General features: G+C 49.3%; 3 pseudogenes; 1 reads left to right on the forward strand and 2 right to left on the reverse strand.

Annotated features, from left to right (window-relative positions):
• Nucleotides 1–635: 635 nt before the first annotated feature.
• LOC143949138 (5S ribosomal RNA) lies at nucleotides 636–755 on the forward strand (annotated as a pseudogene).
• Nucleotides 756–10,590: 9,835 nt separating this feature from the next.
• LOC143947910 (5S ribosomal RNA) lies at nucleotides 10,591–10,709 on the reverse strand (annotated as a pseudogene).
• Nucleotides 10,710–10,812: 103 nt separating this feature from the next.
• LOC143947954 (5S ribosomal RNA) lies at nucleotides 10,813–10,931 on the reverse strand (annotated as a pseudogene).
• Between the last annotated feature and the right edge of the window lie 9,446 nt (nucleotides 10,932–20,377).

Below are 20,377 nucleotides of genomic sequence, written 5' to 3' on the forward strand. Positions count from 1 at the left end.
TTAACCAGTGCTGGGGTGGGTCTTTAGCTACATACCCACCAAATATGGGGTCTCTGTGACTCCTGGTCGCCGAGCTAAAATCCTCTAGGTCGATCTTTTTTTTTTTTTTTTTGATTTTTTTTTTTTTGGGGCAAATGGGCCTATCTTGAGAAAGGGGCCTGGAGCTGCAGCTCCAATAGCCCCTATGTTAATCCGGCCCTGCCTATGGGCACATAAGCCTGAAAGCGCCCGATCTCCTCTGATCTCAGAGGCTAAACAGGGTCGGGCCTTGCTAGTACCTGGATTGGAGACCACCTGGGAATACTAGGTGCTGAAGGCTTATTTTTATGTTCTTGGCGTTGACTTGTTTTTTTTTTTTGTTTGTTTACCAAGGTGACCATCTTGGTGTTTGTCAAGAGGGTTGAGAGTGCTTGAAGAGCTCGCCTATGGCCACATAACCCTGAAAGCACCAGATCTCGTCTGATCTCAGAGACTAAACAGTGTCGGGCCTTGTTAATACCTGGATGGGAGACCACCTGGGAATACTAGGTGCTGCAGACTTCTTCTCATGTTGTTGGCGTTGACTTGATTTTTTTGTTTGTTTCCCAAGGTGACCATATTGGCGTTAGTCAAGGTTGAGAGTGCCTGAAGAAATCTCCTACGGCCACACCACCCTGAAAGAGCCCAATCTCATCTGATCTCAGAGGCTAAGCAGGGTTGGGACCAGTTTAGTACCTGGATGGGAGACCGCCTGGGATTTCCAGATGCCGTAGGCTTCTTTTTATGTTGTTGCCGTTGACCTATTTTTTTCCGCTTGTTTCCAAGGTGACCATCTTGGTGTTTGTCAAGAGAGTTGAGAGTGCCTGAAGATATTGGCTACGGCCACATCACCCTGAATCTGTTCCATCTTGTCTGATATTGGAGGCTAAGCAGGGTCGGGCCTGGTTAATGCCTGGATGGGAGACCGCCTGGGAATACCAGGTGTCGTAGGCTTCTTTTTTTTTTCAAATATAATTTTTTCTCCAAATAGGGGAAGACGGTCCCCCGAGTACATAATGCAACAGAGAAATACAGAGCAAAAAGCAGCTGAACAATACTTGATACAGGTATATTCGCAACTGTGAGTCTGCCTTCCATCAATCACAATGATTCGAGGCACGGATAAAGTACTGTACCAAGATCCAGGGTCACACAAACCCCAGGTCCCTCCGGCATAATCCATCCAGAGGGGGGTGTGGGGCCGTCATTCCCAATTTTCCACTCTTTCCAAAAGAGAGAGGGGGTGGAGGGGGTGAGAGATAGGGGAGGAAGGCAGAAAAGAGAAGGGTTGAAAGATCAGAAAAGGAGAAGGGGGGACGAGACACGATGGCAGCCACTGTCCAAGGGGCCAGTCAAGGAAAGCTCAGAGCACTAAGGCGATAGCAGGCGACATCCTTCCAGCGAGAATATAAAGGTATTCCAGATGTCTCAGGTTTGTTTAAAAAATTCTTGTTTACCTTGTGATGTGAGGATCAAGTCCTCCATTTTTTTTAATGTCCTCTATTTTCTTAAGCCAGTGGGTAATGAAAGGGGGGGAACATTTTTTCCAATAGAGAGGGATGCAGGATTTCGCCGCATTTATCACATGCCGTAAAATTGATTTTTTTGTACTTCTTAATGGGAATCTGTGAATGGTGCAAGAGAAAGAATGCAGCCTCTTCCTGGATGGAGAAGTCTGTGAATTTTTGTGTTATGCATCGGAGCTCTGTCCAGAAGTCCACCAAGCTGAGGCAGGACCAAAATTTGTGCAGCAACGTGCCCTCTTCTTCTCCACACCTCCAGCATATGTTCGAGGAAGAGGGGAAACATTTCTGCAGCTTTGATGGTGTCAAATACCACCTGGTGAGAAGTTTAAAATTCGTCTCCTGTATCTTCGTGCACAGCGACATTTTGAGAGCCAAAGTGATAATGTGTTGTCTCTGTGCTGGGGAAAATTAGCAATTAAGGTCCTTTTCCCAGTTGGACAGACAGGTTAAGTGTGGGTAATCTGTTTGAGAGAGAATGTGGGCCAAAGGGCCTTCGCTCCTGCATAGAGTCTCAAACTCCGTCTGAGGGCGGGCGAACGTTTGAGGATTGGGGATGGAATGGAGAAAATGATGTCGTTGCGCAGCTCTCCAAAAAGGCAGTTGGAAAAGCCCTGTCGGATCTGTTAGGGTTGAGAAAGAAGGCCATTTTCCATCAATGACGAATTTAGACGCATTGTCTAGGTTGGAATTTCTAAGTGGGTCCCCAGTTCAAAGGTTGGATGGCCACGTATAGGGAATAGGGGGGAAGTCAAAGACGTGAGTGTGTTTTGGGTAGCGATCAGGTGACTGACTTTCAACTAAGCCCCTATAGTGGGATGTGACATAAATTCTGTGGGTAAATACTTATAGCACCACATGGTGCTTCTTATCGGAATTTGGGAGTGAGCTTAGAAAGTTTGTTTCGATTCCAGTCCAATACACGCCCCAGATGGGAGGCCAGGTAGTAGCGTTGCAAGTTAGGGAGAACCAACACTCCCTGTTGTTTAGACAATGTCAGCTGTGACGCTTAAGTCTGGGATTTTTGTGAGCCCAGTTAAATTGAGTGAGCAAGGATTGAACTTGCTTAAAAAACAGGACTGGAATCTGGATCAGGAGAGCTTGGAAAAGATAAGTAAATTTAGGGAGTATGTTCATTTTAATGAGATTGCATCTGCTGAACCAGGAATGGAGGCCAGAATGCCACCCGTGAAGCAAACTGCGGATCTTAGTGACAAGGGGTGGGGGGAAGTTCAACATAAACGTACGCGCGATGTCCGGTGGAATGTAAGTACGTGAGTATATTTTACTTATCCATGCCAGCATCCGTTCACTCAGACCTATATGGCGAAGGACCGAGAACATTAATGTCCATTTGACCCGATCAAAAGCCTTCTCGGCATCAGTACTCATGAAAAGACAAGGGGTCCCAGATGACTTTGCTTTACGGATCAGGGTAAGCACCTTAGTGGTGTTGTCCCTATTTTCCCTGGTGGGAATAAAACCTAACTGGTCAATATGTATAAGGGACTACAAGTGATGTGCCAATCACGTGGCGAGGAGTTAGAGAATAGTTTTAGGACCGAATTTTGGAGGGAAATGGGTCTGTAGCTCCCACATAGGCCCGGGTCTTTGCCCTCCTTAGGTATCAACGAGATGTGGGCTCTAAGAGTATCCTCAGGAAAATCCCCATTCGAGCTCAGAGTATTAAATAAATTCACCAAGCGCGGGCCGAGAATAGGGAGGAAGGTCTTAAAGTATTGTGCGGTATATCCGTCAGGGCCCGGAGCCTTACCCACCTTCGGAGGTCCCACAGCCGTCTGGACTTCTTCCAGTGTGATCGGGTCCTCCAAGTACTCCCGTGATTCCGATGAGAGGGTTGGTAGACCAGAACCGGTTACATATCTGTCTATATTGTCCTGTCCAGACCCTGAATCGGGCAGGTTGTAGAAAACAGAGTAACATTTTTCAAAGACTTCGACTATTTGGGTTGGGGTAGAGCCCTCTGGCCATTCTCATCTATCAACTGTGGTATGTAAGAGCCAGATTTCAACTCCTTTACCGACCTGGCTAAGATTTTTCTGCATTTGTCCTCTGACTCCTACGCCAGTTTACGACAAAACTGGAGTGCCGCTTTCGCTTTATAATGGAGTAGGACAGCAATATGGGTATGGAGTGTCCCCAATTCAATCTCTAAGGTCCGTAAGGGGGTATGTTTATGTTTCGCTTCCACAGAGGCAAGTTCACGAAACAGATTAGCAAGCTGTTCCTTCCGTGTTCGTTTGATGCGCGCCCCGTGCCTGATAAGTACCCTGCGGAGTACTGACTTGTGAGCCTCCCAAATTATCCCCGGGTCACAGTCCTGCTTTAGTTTTCTTGGAAATAAAGGTCCAATTCCCTGGTCACATCTGCTAAAACTTCCGGTATCTGGAGGAGGCTCTCATTAAGGTGCCAGAATAGAGACCTAGGTGAGGGGTAGGGAGCGAGGAGCAAGAGGCAGAAGTATCAACCGATGGCGAAAGGGGACATTAAAGTCCCCACCTAATATCAATTGGCCCTCCCGAAAGTCACATAATCTGTGCAGGGTAGTTCTGAGGAACGTGTCTTGGTGATCATTGGGAGCGTACACAGTGGCAAATGTAAAAAGGCGCTCTCCAATGTGGCCCCTAAGAAAAAGATATTGGCCCCCAGGGTCCACCAGAGAATCCTGGAGAACCCAGGGGAGCCTGCTAGAGATCAGAATGGAGAGGAGGGGTTAGTAGAGTGGTAGACCTTAGGGAAGGATCTCGACCATAGAAAGGGGAGGCTAGTATTTTTAAAATGTGTTTCTTGTATAAAGGCCACATCAGTACAGGATGTGTTCAGTTCTCACAGGAGGATCCACCATTTTTCAGGGGAGTTCAGTCCCTTAACGTTTAGAGAGGTGACCTTGACTGAGTCTCCCATCGCTCCTCGGGGAAGGGGAGGGGGACGTCAGAGAAAAGCAAAGAAAGTTGAACCAAGGTAGGTTTTGGGTAGGTAATGCATGGCGGGAACTAAGGGGGAGAAAGGAAGGGCAAATGGAAGGAAAGGTAAAGGGAAAAAGAGGCCGGGCACCTCAACCCCAGGGGGAGAGGGAAATTAAGGGTTGTCCGCACTCAACAGTACAGGAAGGGTATACTAAAACAGCACAATTATGCTATAGCGCTTACCAGATGTACACTGGGTTTAAAGCGCTGTCCTACTTGGGTTATTGGGTAGACAGGTCGGAGAGGGAGCCCCCGAATCCTAGTCCCCCCAGTCCCGGCAGTGGTAAATGTCACGTCTGATACCGGTATGCAAATAAAAGACAATCAGTAACATCAAAGAAACAAAAAACAGTAGTATAACCAAAACAGAGGTAGAGCATATAACTGTCAGCACTGAGGGGTCTCCTCGGCTCACCCTAAACATAGGCATGCACGAGGGAGCCCGTCACAACAGAAAAGGCATCACAGAATGGGATCCACCACCCCCGTCCCATACCCCTAAAGTACATGCAGTCCCCGAACAAATGCATTTCTCCCTTTGGCAGATTGTCCTCTCCTTACCCCCTCTCCCCCGTCCACGCCCCGGGGGGAAAAGGGGCAGGGAAGGGGGGAAAGGGGGAGTGGAAGGGGGAAAGGGGGAGTGTAAGGGGGAAAGGGGGAGGGAAAGGAGGGAAGGGAAGGGTGGTAAGGGAGGGAAGGGAGGGGGAAACAGAGGAGAGGGGACAAACATGCAGAAATGTCAAGTCCTTTAGCGCACTCCCACCAGCAAACACCCGGACCCCATAAATTTAAACTCCTCCCCTCCATGGTCACCACATCAAGATGAAAGAGGAGCAGCCCTGGTCGGTGCATGGAAAATCCGGCAGGCAAGGGGCTAGGGCCACCATCCCTCCATCCAATGGGAGACTTCACCCGAGCAGCAGTCCTGGGGCCCGCCAATTAGTGTCTCTCCTGCATCGCCATCGGGGGCTGTGTAGAGCATCCAGAGGGAGGCTGGGACCGCCCAAACAGTAAGGGGTAAATCCTCCAGGGGGGTCCAGAGTCACCCTGGAGGGAAGCAGTGTCTCGTACCAATAGGCTCAATAAATAAGTCATCCAGGGTCCCCGAAAGCTGCAGAAGGCAATGTCGGCAAAGAGTAGGTGGGAGCCAGAGGGGGGGACAAGGGGCGCATCCAGGGGGAGGGGACACATATGCGGGAATGTCGAGGCCCTTCCAGTACAGCGCATTAGGTATCACTCAGACCCCCCAAAGTGCAACTCCCCCATCTAAGGTCAAGACTCCAGAAGGGAAGATGAGCCGCCCTGGTCTGTACATGAAAGAACCTGCTGCCAAGGGGTTGGGGCCATCATCCCTTCCTCCAATGGGAGATGCCACCGGAATGACAGCCCCGTGTCCTGTCAAGTGGTGCCCCTCTGACAATGTCGTTGTGGTATATGTGGAGCATCCAGGGAGAGGCAGGGACCACCCACACAGTGAGGGGTAAAGCCTCCAAGGAGGACCGGTGTCAGACAGGAGGATAGCGGTGTCTTGTACAAGTTGGTTAATTAGACAAGTCATCCAGTGTGTTCCTGTGAGCAGCGGAAAGAAAGGTCAGTAAGGATTATGAAAGGGTGGGGGCCAGGGAGTGCATAAAACTGCCACCAGATGACCGGGGCAAAGAGGGCAAGGGGATGAAACTCAGATCTGGTAGGTGGGGGCGGGGGTGAGGAGTGTCCCTCATATTACTCACGTTGGCCATACCTTGAAGCTGAGCGCTCTGCATACCCAGGACGTTCTTCTGTATAATCTAGCCTATCTGTATACATTAGCCTGTCTTTTGTACACATTAGTCGGTCCTCTGTATACACTAGTCTGTCTGTATACACTAGTGTATACAGATAAGCTAGATTATACAGAAGAACGTCCTGGGTATGCAGAGATGGAGGCTAGGGTATACAGAGAGAGAGGCTAGAGTATGCATACTTGCTAGTGTATACAGACGGACTAGTGTATACAGTAGACCGGCTAGTTTATATAGGGAGGCTAATGTGTGCAAAAGACAGGCTAGTGTATACAAATAGGCTAGATTATAGAGAAGAACATCTTGGGTATGCAGAGAGAGAATCTGGGTTACACAGAGAGGCTGGTGTATGCAGACTTGCTAGTGTATACAGACGGACTAGTGTATAGAGAGGCTTGGGTATACAGAGAGCTAATGTATAAAGAGCAGCTAGTGTATACAAAAGACATCCAAGGGTATACAGAGAGACTCGTGTATGCAGAAGACCGGCTAGTTTATACAGAGAGGCTAAAGTGTACAAAACACAGGCTAGATTATACAGAAGAACGTCCTGGGTATGCAGAGATGGAGGCTAGGGTATACAGAGAGAGAGACTGCGTTACACAGAGAGGCAGGAGTATGCAGACTTGCTAGTGTATACAGATGGACTAGTGTATACAGTAGACCGGCTAGTTTATACAGAGAGGCTAATGTGTACAAAAGACAGGCTAGTGTATACAGATAGGCTAGATTATACATAAGAAGGTCCTGGTTATGCAAGAGATGGAGGCTAGGGTATGCAGAGAGAGAGGCTTGGTTACACAGACTTGCTAATGTATACAGACGGACTAGTGTATACAGAGGACCGGCTAGTTTATATAGAGAGGCTAATGTGTACAAAAGACAGGCTAGTTTATACAGATAGGCTAGATTATACAAAAGAACGTCCTGGGTATGCAGAGATGGAGGCTAGGGTATACAGAGAGAGAGTGAGGCTGGGTTACACAGAGCGGCAGTAGTATGCAGACTTGCTAGGGTATACAGAGAGAGAGGCTAGAGTATGCATACTTGCTAGTGTATACAGGCGGACTAGTGTATACAGAAGACCGGTTAGTTTATACAGAGAGGCAAATGTGTACAAAAGACAGGCTAGTGTATACAAATAGGCTAGATTATAGAGAAGAACGTCCTGGGTATGCAGAGATGGATGGCTAGTGTATACAGATAGGCTAGATTATACAGATAGGCTAGATTATACAGAAGAACGTCCTGGGTATGCAGAGATGGAGGCTAAGGTATACAGAGAGAGAGGCTAGAGTACGCATACTTGCTAGTGTATACAGATGGACTAGTGTATACAGAGGACCGGCTAGTTTATACAGAGAGGCTAATGTGTACAAAAGACAGGCTAGTGTATAAAAATAGGCTAGATTATAGAGAAGAACGTCCTGGGTATGCAGAGAGAGAAGTTGGGTTACAAAGAGAGGCTAGTGTATGCAGACTTGCTAGTGTATACCGGTGGACTAGTGTATACAGAGAGGCTTGGGTATACAGAGAGCTAATGTATAAAGAGATGCTAGTGTATACCGACGGACTAGTGTATACAGAGGACCGGCTAATTTATACAGAGAGGTTAATGTGTACAAAAGACAGGCTACTTTATACAGATAGGCTAGATTATACAGAAGAACGTCCTGGGTATGCAGAGATGGAGGCTAGGGTATACAGAGAGAGAGAGCGAGGCTGGGTTACACAGAGACGCAGGAGTATGCAGACTTGCTAGTGTATACAGATGGACTAGTGTATACAGTAGACCGGCTAGTTTACACAGAGAGGCTAATGTGTACAAAAGACAGGCTAGTGTATACAGATAGGCTAGATTATACAGAAGAAGGTCCTGGTTTATGCAAGAGATGGAGGCTAGGGTATGCAGAGAGAGAGGCTTGGTTACACAGACTTGCTAGTGTATACAGACGGACTAGTGTATACAGAGGACCGGCTAGTTTATACAGAGAGGCTAATGTGTACAAAAGACAGGCTAGTGTATACAGATAGGCTAGATTATACAGAAGAACGTCCTGGGTATGCAGAGATGGAGGCTAGGGTATACAGAGAGAGAGGCTAGAGTATGCATACTTGCTAGTGTATACAGGCGGACTAGTGTATACAGAAGACCGGTTCGTTTATACAGAGAGGCTAATGTGTACAAAAGACAGGCTAGTGTATACAAATAGGCTAGATTATAGAGAAGAACGTCCTGGGTATGCAGAGAGAGAAGTTGGGTTACAAAGAGAGGCTAGTGTATGCAGACTTGCTAGTGTATACCGGTGGACTAGTGTATACAGAGAGGCTTGGGTATACAGAGAGCTAATGTATAAAGCGATGCTAGTGTATACCGACGGACTAGTGTATACAGAGGACCGGCTAGTTTATACAGAGAGGTTAATGTGTACAAAAGACAGGCTACTTTATACAGATAGGCTAGATTATACAGAAAAACGTCCTGGGTATGCAGAGATGGAGGCTAGGGTATACAGAGAGAGAGAGCGAGGCTGGGTTACAGAGAGAGGCAGGAGTATGCAGACTTGCTAGTGTATACAGATGGACTAGTGTATACAGTAGACCGGCTAGTTTACACAGAGAGGCTAATGTGTACAAAAGACAGGCTAGTGTATACAGATAGGCTAGATTATACAGAAGAAGGTCCTGGTTTATGCAAGAGATGGAGGCTAGGGTATGCAGAGAGAGAGGCTTGGTTACACAGACTTGCTAGTGTATACAGATGGACTAGTGTATACAGAGGACCGGCTAGTTTATACAGAGAGGCTAATGTGTACAAAAGACAGGCTAGTGTATACAGATAGGCTAGATTATACAGAAGAACGTCCTGGGTATGCAGAGATGGAGGCTAGGGTATACAGAGAGAGAGGCTAGAGTATGCATACTTGCTAGTGTATACAGGCGGACTAGTGTATACAGAAGACCGGTTAGTTTATACAGAGAGGCAAATGTGTACAAAAGACAGGCTAGTGTATACAGATAGGCTAGATTATACAGATAGGCTAGATTATACAGAAGAACGTCCTGGGTATGCAGAGATGGAGGCTAAGGTATACAGAGAGAGAGGCTAGAGTACGCATACTTGCTAGTGTATACAGATGGACTAGTGTATACAGAGGACCGGCTAGTTTATACAGAGAGGCTAATGTGTACAAAAGACAGGCTAGTGTATACAAATAGGCTAGATTATAGAGAAGAACGTCCTGGGTATGCAGAGATGGAGGCTAAGGTATACAGAGAGAGAAGTTGAGTTGCAAAGAGAGGCTAGTGTATGCAGACTTGCTAGTGTATACCGGTGGACTAGTGTATACAGAGAGGCTTGGGTATACAGAGAGCTAATGTATAAAGAGATGCTAGTGTATACAAAAGACAACCAAGAGTAGACAGTGAGGCTCGTGTATACAGAAGACCGGCTACAGAGAAGCTAATTTGTACAAAAGACAGGCTAGTGTATACAGATAGGCTAGATTATACAGAGGAAGGTCCTGGGTATGCAGAGATGTAGGCTAGGGAATCCAGAGACTGTGTTACACAGAGAGGCTAGAGTATGCAGAAGACCGGCTATTTTTTTTTACAGATAGGCTTGTGTATACAGAAGACAGTCTGGGGAATTCAGTGAGGCTAGTGTATGCAGAGAGGCTGGGACACCGAGACTATTGTAAAAAGAAGGCAGGCTAGTGTATATAGATTACGGGCACCTGTATACAGAAGACAGAGAGGCTAGTCTATATTGAGTGGCTGGTGTACACAGAGAGATTAATGTATACAGAAAAGCTAGCGTGTAAAGAAGACAGGACTTTATTTTTTGCTAATGCAACTACTTTTGAAACATATAAAGTGCTTTTTTCATATTTTGGTGCTGTTAAAAAGTGGTGTGTTGTCAGTGGTGATATCAATGTGACAGTTAATGTGGAGAACTACAACTATTCAAAATATTTGTTAGACATTTGACTACTACAAAATACTCTTCCCCTATCTATGGATATCTAAACTCTTCGAGGGTAGCAGGGCTAGTATCAATAATATTTTAAGTGGTAGAGGATCCCAACGAGATGGAGCTTTAATCTCATCTTGATATGACCGCAAAGCTGTACACGTGCTATTCTCCTCAGACTTCTTACCATTGGCTCTGATATCCATGCAATATGATCATTTGTTTGTAACTATTTGTATCACACATTCTGTGAAGTTGCCTTTGCATTGTATGTCGCATACTACTAAATAAAAAATAAAAAAAACAGAAGCCTATGGCACCTGGTATTCCCAGGCGGTCTCCCATCCAGGTACTAACCAGGCCCGACACTGTTTAGCATCCGAGATCAGACAAGATTGGGCGTTTTCAGGGTGATGGGGCCATAGGTGATCTCTTCGGGCACTCTCAACCCTCTTGACAAATGCCAAGATGGTCACCTTGGGAAACAAGCAAAAAAAAGAAAACGAATCAACGCCAACAACATAAAAAAAAGCCTACAATAACTGGTAATCCCAGGTGGTCTCCCATCCAGGTACTAACCAGGCCCGACTCTTCTTAGCCTCCAAGATCAGACGAGATTGGGTGCTTTCAGAGTGATGTGGCCATAGGCAATCTCTTCAGGCACTCTCAACCCTCTTGACAAACACCAAGATGGTCACTTTGGGAAATAAGCGAAAAAAAAACAGGTCAACGCCAACATCATAAAAAGAAGTCTACGACACCTGGTATTCCCAGGCGGTCTCCCATCCAGGTACTAACAAGGCCCGACTCTATTAGCCTCCAACATCAAACGAGATCGGGTGCTTTCAGGGTGATGTGCCCGCAGGCAATCTCTTCAGGCACTTTCAACCCTCTTGACAAACGCCAAGATGGTCACCTTGGGAAACAAGCAAAAAAATATAAATAAGTCGGAAGCTAGAGACAATACGGCCCGAGTCCTCAATTTAATCCATGCGGCGCATGTACAGGGAAGGCCCTTGCTTATGTTGTCAACGGACGCGGAGAAGGCCTTTGACAGGGTGGCCGGGCACTTTATGCAGGACACCCTGGAACATATAGGTCTTGGCCCCAACATGATGAGCTGGGTAATGTCGCTTTACTCCACGCCGTCGGCAGCGGTACGGGTGACCGAGGGGTGCTCGGACTCTTTCCCCATCACTAATGGGACGAGGCAGGGGTGCCCTCTGTCTCCCCTAATTTTAATTCTGACACTGGAACCACTTATGTGTCACGTTCGGAATGACCCGAATATTACTGGCATATCCAAACCCTCGGCACACCACAAAATTGCAGCGTACGCTGACGATCTAATTTTTTCCGTCTCCAATCCACACATTTTGCTTCCCAAAATACTTGCGTCTCTACAGCGACACGGCAGCCTATCAAACTATAAAAACAATTGCGCCAAGTCGGCTGTATTGAATATATTGGTCCCGGATGGTGAGGCCAAGAGGCTCCGGTCCGCTTTTCCATTCTACTGGGCTGAAAAATCTATACGTTAACTGGGCGTTGACATCGCAGCGGATTTAGCGCAATTGTACCTGCTTAATTTTGTCCCTCTCCTGGATAGACTGAAATCTGATTTGGGAAACTGGCATGCTTTAACACTGACCTGGTTCGGGCGCTGTAATGCATTCAAAATGATGGCCCTCCCTCGGATCTTATACATGTTCCAGACATTACCGATCCGGTTACCCCCAATTTTTTTCAGACAACTGCAGGTGCTGCTCCGGGACTTTATTTGGGCGCGCAAACCGCCCAGAGCCCGTTTGCAATTGCTTGCCAGACCAAAGGAAAGGGGGGTCTGGGTCTCCCAGATCTCAGACAATACTACAGAGTGACTCTGCTAGCGAGAGTCGTTGATTGGCATTGTAATGGCCCACACAAGCAGTGGGTGGAGATGGAGATTGAGGATGGTTCCATTCTCCTATTGACCTCCCCGTGGCTCCTGTCCTCCCTACCAAAAGACCTCAGAGGTCACCCCGTAGTGGGAGCTACGTTGGCTGTTGTGCGGAGGTTGTTCCGCTGCACACACATTGCTCCCCTGCCATCACCAATGACTCCGGTTATAGGTAATCCAGACTTCCCACCGGGATTTACCAACAAGAAACTGCGACAGTTGACAGTGATGGGGAAACAGCGTCTGGGAGAGGTGTGGCCCACGGGAGGGCTCCCGACCACGCAAACTGTCGCCGAGCTTTCTGACCCTCCGCTTGACTTGTTTAGTGCTTATCAACTTCGTCACTTTCTTCTGGCCATACAAAGGGCCCCCTACACTCCTAGAGACCTGACACCCTATAAATCCATCTGTCACAAAAGGGAACCTGTGCGACACACCCTCTCCCTCCTGTACAACCTATTGAGTAGTCAGGAGGAGGAGTCGACCCCACCATTTATCCACAAATGGGAGAGGGACTTAGGCATCACATTTACCCCACAACAGATAGGGAAGATCCTGACCTTAGTACATAAAGCTTCCATCGCAAACCAATATCAAGATACAAGATAGTCTCACGCTGGTATAGAGTCCCATACCTTCTGAATAAAATGGATAGATCGATCCCGGATGTTTGTTGGAGGTGAAATTCAGATATGGGGACCATGGGACACCTTTTCTGGGCATGCCCGACCTTGAGGAACTTTTGGGTTCCCAGTAGCGTTTCAACACAGATTCCGAAAATTGCCGAGCATGAACGGCGCCTGCGCACTGAGTCCAGGTTCTATCCCCACTATCCAAGTGGACGTAGAGTAAGAATATAAAAGAGCCGAGCGCAGCGAGGCCAAGCCCGAAGCGTGACGAGCGAAGCTCGCCTGCGAGGGGCCCTCTAATATTCACAACCCTATGTCCGCTTGGATGGTGGGGCTACCACCTCCACTCACCGCGCAGGCGCCGTTCAGCTTCGGAGATTTTCCGAAGCTTCGTCTGCTCCATACTGTGCATGCACAGTACGGCGCGGACACTATATCATGGCCGGACAGTATATGGCAGAACACCGGCACCAGTCAACCACCGGTGTCATGTGCGTCGCTGTGTAATATAGAGCAGGGTCCGGGGGCCAATACCTCCCCGCAATTTCGGTCGCAATAGCATTGCCCTACCAATACGCATATGTTTTCCGCGCCAGAGGAACTTGATAAAGATTGAGCGAACTGCATGAAAGAAAGTCTGGGGTATTTTGATAGGTAAGGCTTGTAGTAGATACAGAAGTCGTGGCATCGCGTTCATCTTCAACACATTACAGCGTCCGAACCATGACAGAGCTAGTGGGTCCCATCTTTTAAGGTCCGCTGTAAGCCCATAGGCTTCTTTTTATGTTGTTGGCTTTGACCTGTTTTTTTTTTGCTTGTTTCTCAAGGTGAGCATCTTGGCGTTTGTCAAGAGGGTTGGGCGTGTCTTGAGGAGAACGCTTACGGCCACATCAACCTGAAAGCACCCGATCTCGTCTGATTTCAGAGGCTAAGCAGCGTCAGGCCTGGTTAGTACCTGGATGGGAGACTCCCTGGGAAGACCAGGTGCCATAGAAGGATCTGGTCTGGTTAGTGTCTTGATTGGGAGATCGCCTGGGAATACTGGATGCCGTAGGCTTCTTTTTATGTTGTTGGCTTTGACCTGTTTTTTTTAGCTTGCTTCCCAAGGTGACCATCTTGGCCTTTGTCAAGAGGCTTCAGAGTGCCCAAAGAGAGTGCCTACGACCAAATCACTATACTATATATCTATATCTATAATAATAAATAATATTTTTAGTTATTATATATAAGATACTATATAGGTGATTTGGCCGTAGGCACTCTCTTCGGGCACTCTGAAGCCTCTTGACAAAGGCCAAGATGGTCACCTTGGGAAACAAGCTAAAAAAAACAGGTCAAAGCCAACAACATAAAAAGAAGCCTACGGCATCCAGTATTCCCAGGCGATCTCCCAATCAAGACACTAACCAGGGGGGCGTGGCCTAGGCATGAAGGAGTGAGGACACTCTTTTCCGGAGCTCCCGATCCGTGACCCCTCCGCACCCCTTTACCACAGTCTGGTCGCATATTTTGGCATCGCCGACATCCCCGCGCTTCGGCGGAACACAGCCAGCCGAGCGGGGTCCGCCGCTGCTGCCATGGACATGTACTTGGTCCCGCTGCAGCCTCCGGCCTCCACGCCGGATCCAGCCAAGATGGCGCCCGCGGCCTCCGGCGCTCCAGGACACGCGGCACAGAGGGAAGGTGAGCAGACTGCTATGCAGGGACACGACATGCCCCCGTTCTCCCCGCCTAGTGACTTGTCCCCGTGTCTCCCCCGCTCACTGTCCATGGCCTCGCTTGACAGCCCGGACCATAGTGGCCTGCCACCCTGGTTCCCTCACAACTCCCAACTGTCCCAGAGACCCTCCCGCAGTGGAAGCCTCATCCCAGGACCGAATGGCCAGGCTGCTCTCGCCTCAGACACACAGGGGGACCCACCGCTGCCACCAGCACCGGCATTATTGGGGGACAAGGCCATCCTAGCTTTACTCCAAAACCTTCCCACTAAAGCAGACTTTAGCTGTATGGCAGCCAGGATTGAAACGACCTTGCGACATGAAATCGCAGGGGTCAAACGTGACGTGTCGGCTACGAACGAGCGGGTGACCACCCTGGCATCGGATGTGACCTCCCTGACCACTGATGTTTCTGGCCTGCAAGCCGCACATGATACCCTTGCTGACAGAGTGGCACAGTTGCAACTCCTAGTGGATGACCTTGAGAATCGCAACCGCAGACGCAACATCAGGATCAGAGACTTGCCCGAAGCCACTGGCCAGGCAGACCTCAAAGCCACAGTTACAGCTATATTTAACGCCTGTCTGGACCGCGCTGCTGACACAGTAATAGCCATTGATAGAGTCCACAGGACCCTGGGCCCCAGGAGCCCCACAGAGAACCGGCCACGTGACGTTTTATGCTGTCTCCACAATTACTCAGTTAGGGAGGATGTCCTGCAAGCGTCGTGGCGCAAAGGCAGCATTGATTTTGACGGGGCCCAAGTCACCCTTCTGCCAGATGTATCCCGCAAGACCTTCCAGATGAGACGCTGTCTGCGACCCCTTCTGGAACACCTAACTGAACGGAGGATTCCATACAAGTGGGGCCATCCGTTTCACCTTATAGTGCGCAAAAATGGGAGGCCCCTTGCGCTACGACACCCTTCGGAGGTCCCGTCCTTTCTGGAGGCTTTGGGCCTGCCCTCGGTTCAGGTCCCCGACTGGTTGGCTCCTGTTGTCCCCCAGGGAGCAGTGGCCCCGACGAACAACCCCTCAACCAGGCCACAGAGAGTGAGACGCCACCGTCGATCCCAACGTCAGAGATCGCAGGCCCCTCAAGATCGTGAACCCTGAGAGAGTACAGTAATTTTCCGTTATTCCTGTGTTATACCCTTTTTTTTTTGTTTTCTTTTTCTCTACCAACATAGACGGCTGGAGTATCCAGCTTTGTGTTGTTTACCATGCCACGGGCCATTGTTCCCAGCGCCCCCGCTAGGGGAGAGGAAGGACATTGGAAGAACAGAGTTGGACACTGCGCTTCCTGGACGAAGCCCTGAGTTATTGGCGGTACTGTTCACCATTCTCGTTACTGTTTATCTACAGGTGCCCTAGTCTCGGCGCTCTTTGTGTTTTTGGACTGCCTGGTGGTGCCCCCCGGGTGCCCCTGGGCGGCGTTCCCGCTCCCTCCCCCTCTCCTCCCCCCCCCCCTTTTTTCCATTTTTTTTTTGGGGGGGGGGGGGAGGGGCGGGTGCCTGGGTGGTATAAAGTTATCTATACTCTGTGTTGAAAAGTTTAATATGTTGGTCTAATTATGCACTGTTCTACTGTTGTTAACTGCCCGATACCTGCTGCAGTGATGTTCTATAATGCGTTTGATGTCGTAGTTAAGATGCCAAAGAAGCTCCGTGCACGCCCGATTGCGACTGCATGGACCATGGGATGCTGGAGGGGTACTGCACCGACGAGTTCCTCCCTCTGCAGTGCCTTACCTCTTCCCCCACTAGGCCCCTCTGCCCTAACCGGCAGGTTCTCTCCGATAGGAGCTTTAGCAATTCCCCGATCTATCCCCACCCCTCCTACCCTCCTCCTCCCTACTAACTCCGGACCTTCTCCGCTTCGTTACTGCTTTTCCTTTTTCTCCTCCTCTTCCTCTGTGCTTGAACTCTATATCTACTACTGACTCTGGTGGGGACCGCCGGCCGGGTACCACTGCCGTCATGGCCCTGAAGCTGGTTTCCTGGAATGTGAAAGGGCTGAATGTACCTGAAAAAAGGTCCAGCTGCCTGACAGAATTGTGGCGGATGAAGCCCCAAATAGTTTTCCTCCAGGAGACCCATTTCAGGACAGACCAAATACCACGGCTTTATAGTAAGCACTTCCCCCTGGCCCACCACAGCACGTCCCCTACTTCCAAATCGAGAGGAGTGTGTGTTCTTGCTAAAAACTTGCCGTGGCGCCTGTTAGCTGTCCAAGCCGATAGTGAAGGGAGATATCTCTTCATTAAGGGAACTCTCCACTCGCAAACTTTTACTCTTGCCAACCTATACATGCCGAATGTGGACTAGCTGCCGGCCTTAGAAGCATGCTTGGATGCCCTGGCTGCATTCTCAGAGGGTACTTTGATCGTTGGGGGGGACTTTAACCTCACCTTGGACCCCCGCAGAGACTCATCATCGGGCACCTCTGCGATTTCTGCGAGAACGCGTTCACACATAAGAGACCTGCTACACTCCCACCGACTGATCGATGTGTGGCGTACGCTTCACCCACAGGATAGGGACTATATGTTCTTTTTCACCGCTCATGGTTCTTACTCACGTATAGATATGTTTTTAGTCACCCACAATGCTATCCCGGCGGTCACAGACGCTCAGATAGGCCACATAGCCCTGTCTGACCATGCCCCGATTTCTTTGATGCTGAAGCTACAACAGGAGTCGCGTGGTCAGTCCTGGTGGAGACTGAACGAGTCTCTCCTGAAGGACCCTGAGACCCACGCAGACCTGCTTAGGGAATTAGAAAGTTACTTTGATCATAACCGTGATTCTGTTTCCAACCCCCTCATGTTATGGGCGGCTCATAAATGCTACATTAGGGGCATTCTTATTAAACATGGTCATAGACTCAAAGTGGCCAAAACTGAGGCTCTCTCCAAACTTATTGCCAAGTTGCATGCGTGTGAACAACGACACAAATCCCAGCCGACTGCTGCGCTGGAGGTAGAGGTGAGAGATCTTAGAGAACAAATCAGAGATTTCTCTCTCTTTCAGGCTAGAACCAGACTCATGTGGGTCCGCAGGACGTATTATGAATATGGAGACAAGTGTAGTAGGTCCCTAGCGAACTCCCTGCGTGCCCAACGCAACGCGTCCTTCATTCCAACCATAACCTCCCCTTCGGGTGCCAAACTTCATGATTCACGGGAGATAGCGGAGTGTTTCCGATCTTTCTATGAAGCCCTTTATAACTTGCACCCCCGGGACTCAGGAGACGCCCTCCAGGCCGGCACAGCGGCCATTGACGAGTACCTAGCTTCGGCAAACCTCCCGTCGCTGACACAGGAAGAGATAGAGCTTCTCTCGCAACCTATCTCCCCGGAGGAATTGTCGGCAGCGTTAAGAGACTCACCCAAGGGCAAGGCACCAGGCCCAGATGGGTTTACGGTCCCTTATTATAAGGCCTTCCTCTCCCTGTTGTCCACGCCGTTTGTGTCAGCTTTTAACGCCCTATTGGAGGGCCAGACCTTTCCACCGGAGCTGTTGCAGGCAAGCATCTCGGTCATACTCAAGCCGGAGAAGGATCCGCTTCTCTGTGCGAACTACAGGCCCATCTCCTTATTAAACAGCGACCTTAAGCTCTGCACTAAGATACTGGCGGAGCGGTTGGCGCCCATTCTCCAACGCCTGATACCTCTGGATCAGGTGGGGTTTATTCGTAACAGGGAAGCCCGAGACAACACTACCAGGACAATCAATGTTATAGAACGCGCCAGACGCCTTAAACTACCGATTATGTTGCTCTCTGTGGACCCAGAAAAAGCGTTTGACAGGGTGAGCTGGCCTTTTTTGCTAGCCACCCTGCGAAGCTTGGGTGTACCCCCCCATGCTTTCATGGGTTACAGCTCTTTACTCGTCACCGACGGCGATGGTTAGGGTCAATGGGTTTGCCTCGTCGCGTTTCACTATTGGCAATGGAACGAGGCAGGGATGCCCGTTGTCCCCCCTTTTGTTTGTCCTATCGCTTGAACCCTTGCTGCACCACATCAGGCAGAACATAGACATCAAGGGCCTGGACACCCCCTCACACCACCATAAGGTCGCAGCCTTTGCAGATGACCTCTTGTTCTATGTCTCGGAGCCTCACATTACATTGCCGAATCTCTTAGCGGAAATAAGACGATATGGCACCCTGTCAAATTTTAAAATTAACTTACAGAAATCGGAAGCACTCAACGTCTCCCTGTCTACCAACGCCCAGACGAGTCTAAGCACTAATTTTCCCTTTCGTTGGGCAACTGGGGCTATACAATATCTGGGTACCAAGGTTCCCCCGGACCCACATCTGATTTTCCAATTGAATTTCCAGCCGCTTCTAAAAAATTTTGCCATAGATCTAGAGAGGTGGTCAAAGTTGGCGACCTCTTGGTTTGGGAGATGCAATGTGCTCAAAATGAATGTAATGCCCAGACTCTTGTACCTATTACAAGCCTTACCGATAAAAATCCCCCAATCATTTTTTAAAGCCATGCGCTCCATCTTTATTCGATACGTATGGCAGGGCAGGCCTCCAAGACTCAGCCGAACATTACTGCTCAGATCAAAAGACAAGGGAGGGATTGGCCTCCCAGATCCGGCATGGTACTATACGGCGGTGCACATGAACAGAGTAGTTGACTGGTGCAGACACCTGAAGGATAAGCTGTGGGTTCGTCTGGAGCGTGAATCCGTACCATTTCCAGGTTTGCCCTGGAGTGGACCGGGCTGGTCGGGAGCGACGCGGGCACACCCACTCATTGAGCAAACGTTACAAGAGCTAGACAGATATTTTACCCTGACGGGCGTGCCCAGTTTCCCTTCGCCCATGACTCCTATTATTGGACACCCACGCTTTGAACCAGGCATGACGGAAAAGTCTTTCCGCCTCGACCCTGACCGGGACCTTGTGCGGGCCTCTTCTTTTCTTGGCCCTAGGATGTGGACAGCGGTCTCCACTATGTACGAGGCGTTAGCAACCACGGCCCTGGGACAGTGGAAGCTTGCCCAACTCTCCCACTTCTTGAAATCTTTGTCAAACAGTGGCGAATTCCGCAGACCCCTAACATCGTTTGAGGAGGTATGCTCAGGAGAGGGACCGACCCGAGGGTCTCTTTCCCTGTCATATCGCATCCTACTGGACCAACTCTCCCAGGGTAACCTGGTGTTCGTGGAAAAATGGGAGCGAGACCTGCATGTCCGGCTCTCGCCAGACCAGAAGAACCGCGCGCTTCTTTTTGCGCACAAGTCATCCCTATGTAGTAAATACCAGGAAATAGCTTATAAAATTTTGACCCGATGGTACAGGACCCCCACTGTCCTGGCGGCTATGTTTCCCGGTCACAGCCCTTTGTGCTGGAGATGCGGTGAACAAGCCGGCACGTTACTACATATCTTTTGGGAATGCCCTCAACTGGCCCATTTCTGGAGACAGGTTCTCAATATCATTTATGACCTCACGGCTATTGATCTCCAGAACAACCCAGCTGCGATCTTCCTCAATCTGACTCCACTCTCGAGCAAGAAGTACCATAAATCTCTCTTAAAACATCTTCTGAGTGGGGCCAGGGCATGTATACCTAGCATGTGGAAACAGCAGGCCGCTCCACTGGTGTCTCACTGGTTTGCAAGAGTTTGCGACATCTACCGTATGGAACAGCTCACATCAGCGTTAGGCGACAGGGAGGAAGAGCACACTGCTCGTTGGTTGTCGTTGGTTGTCTTGGAGCCCCCCATCCCCTTCTCCTGCCCATTTGCTCCCCCCTCTTTCCCTACCCCCTAACTCCCAAGTATAA

Source organism: Lithobates pipiens, unplaced genomic scaffold (genome assembly GCF_037356315.1).
Source record: "Lithobates pipiens isolate NorthernLeopardFrog02 unplaced genomic scaffold, aLitPip1_a1.2 Scaffold_30, whole genome shotgun sequence".
In the NCBI taxonomy this organism is placed as follows: Eukaryota; Metazoa; Chordata; class Amphibia; order Anura; family Ranidae; genus Lithobates; species Lithobates pipiens.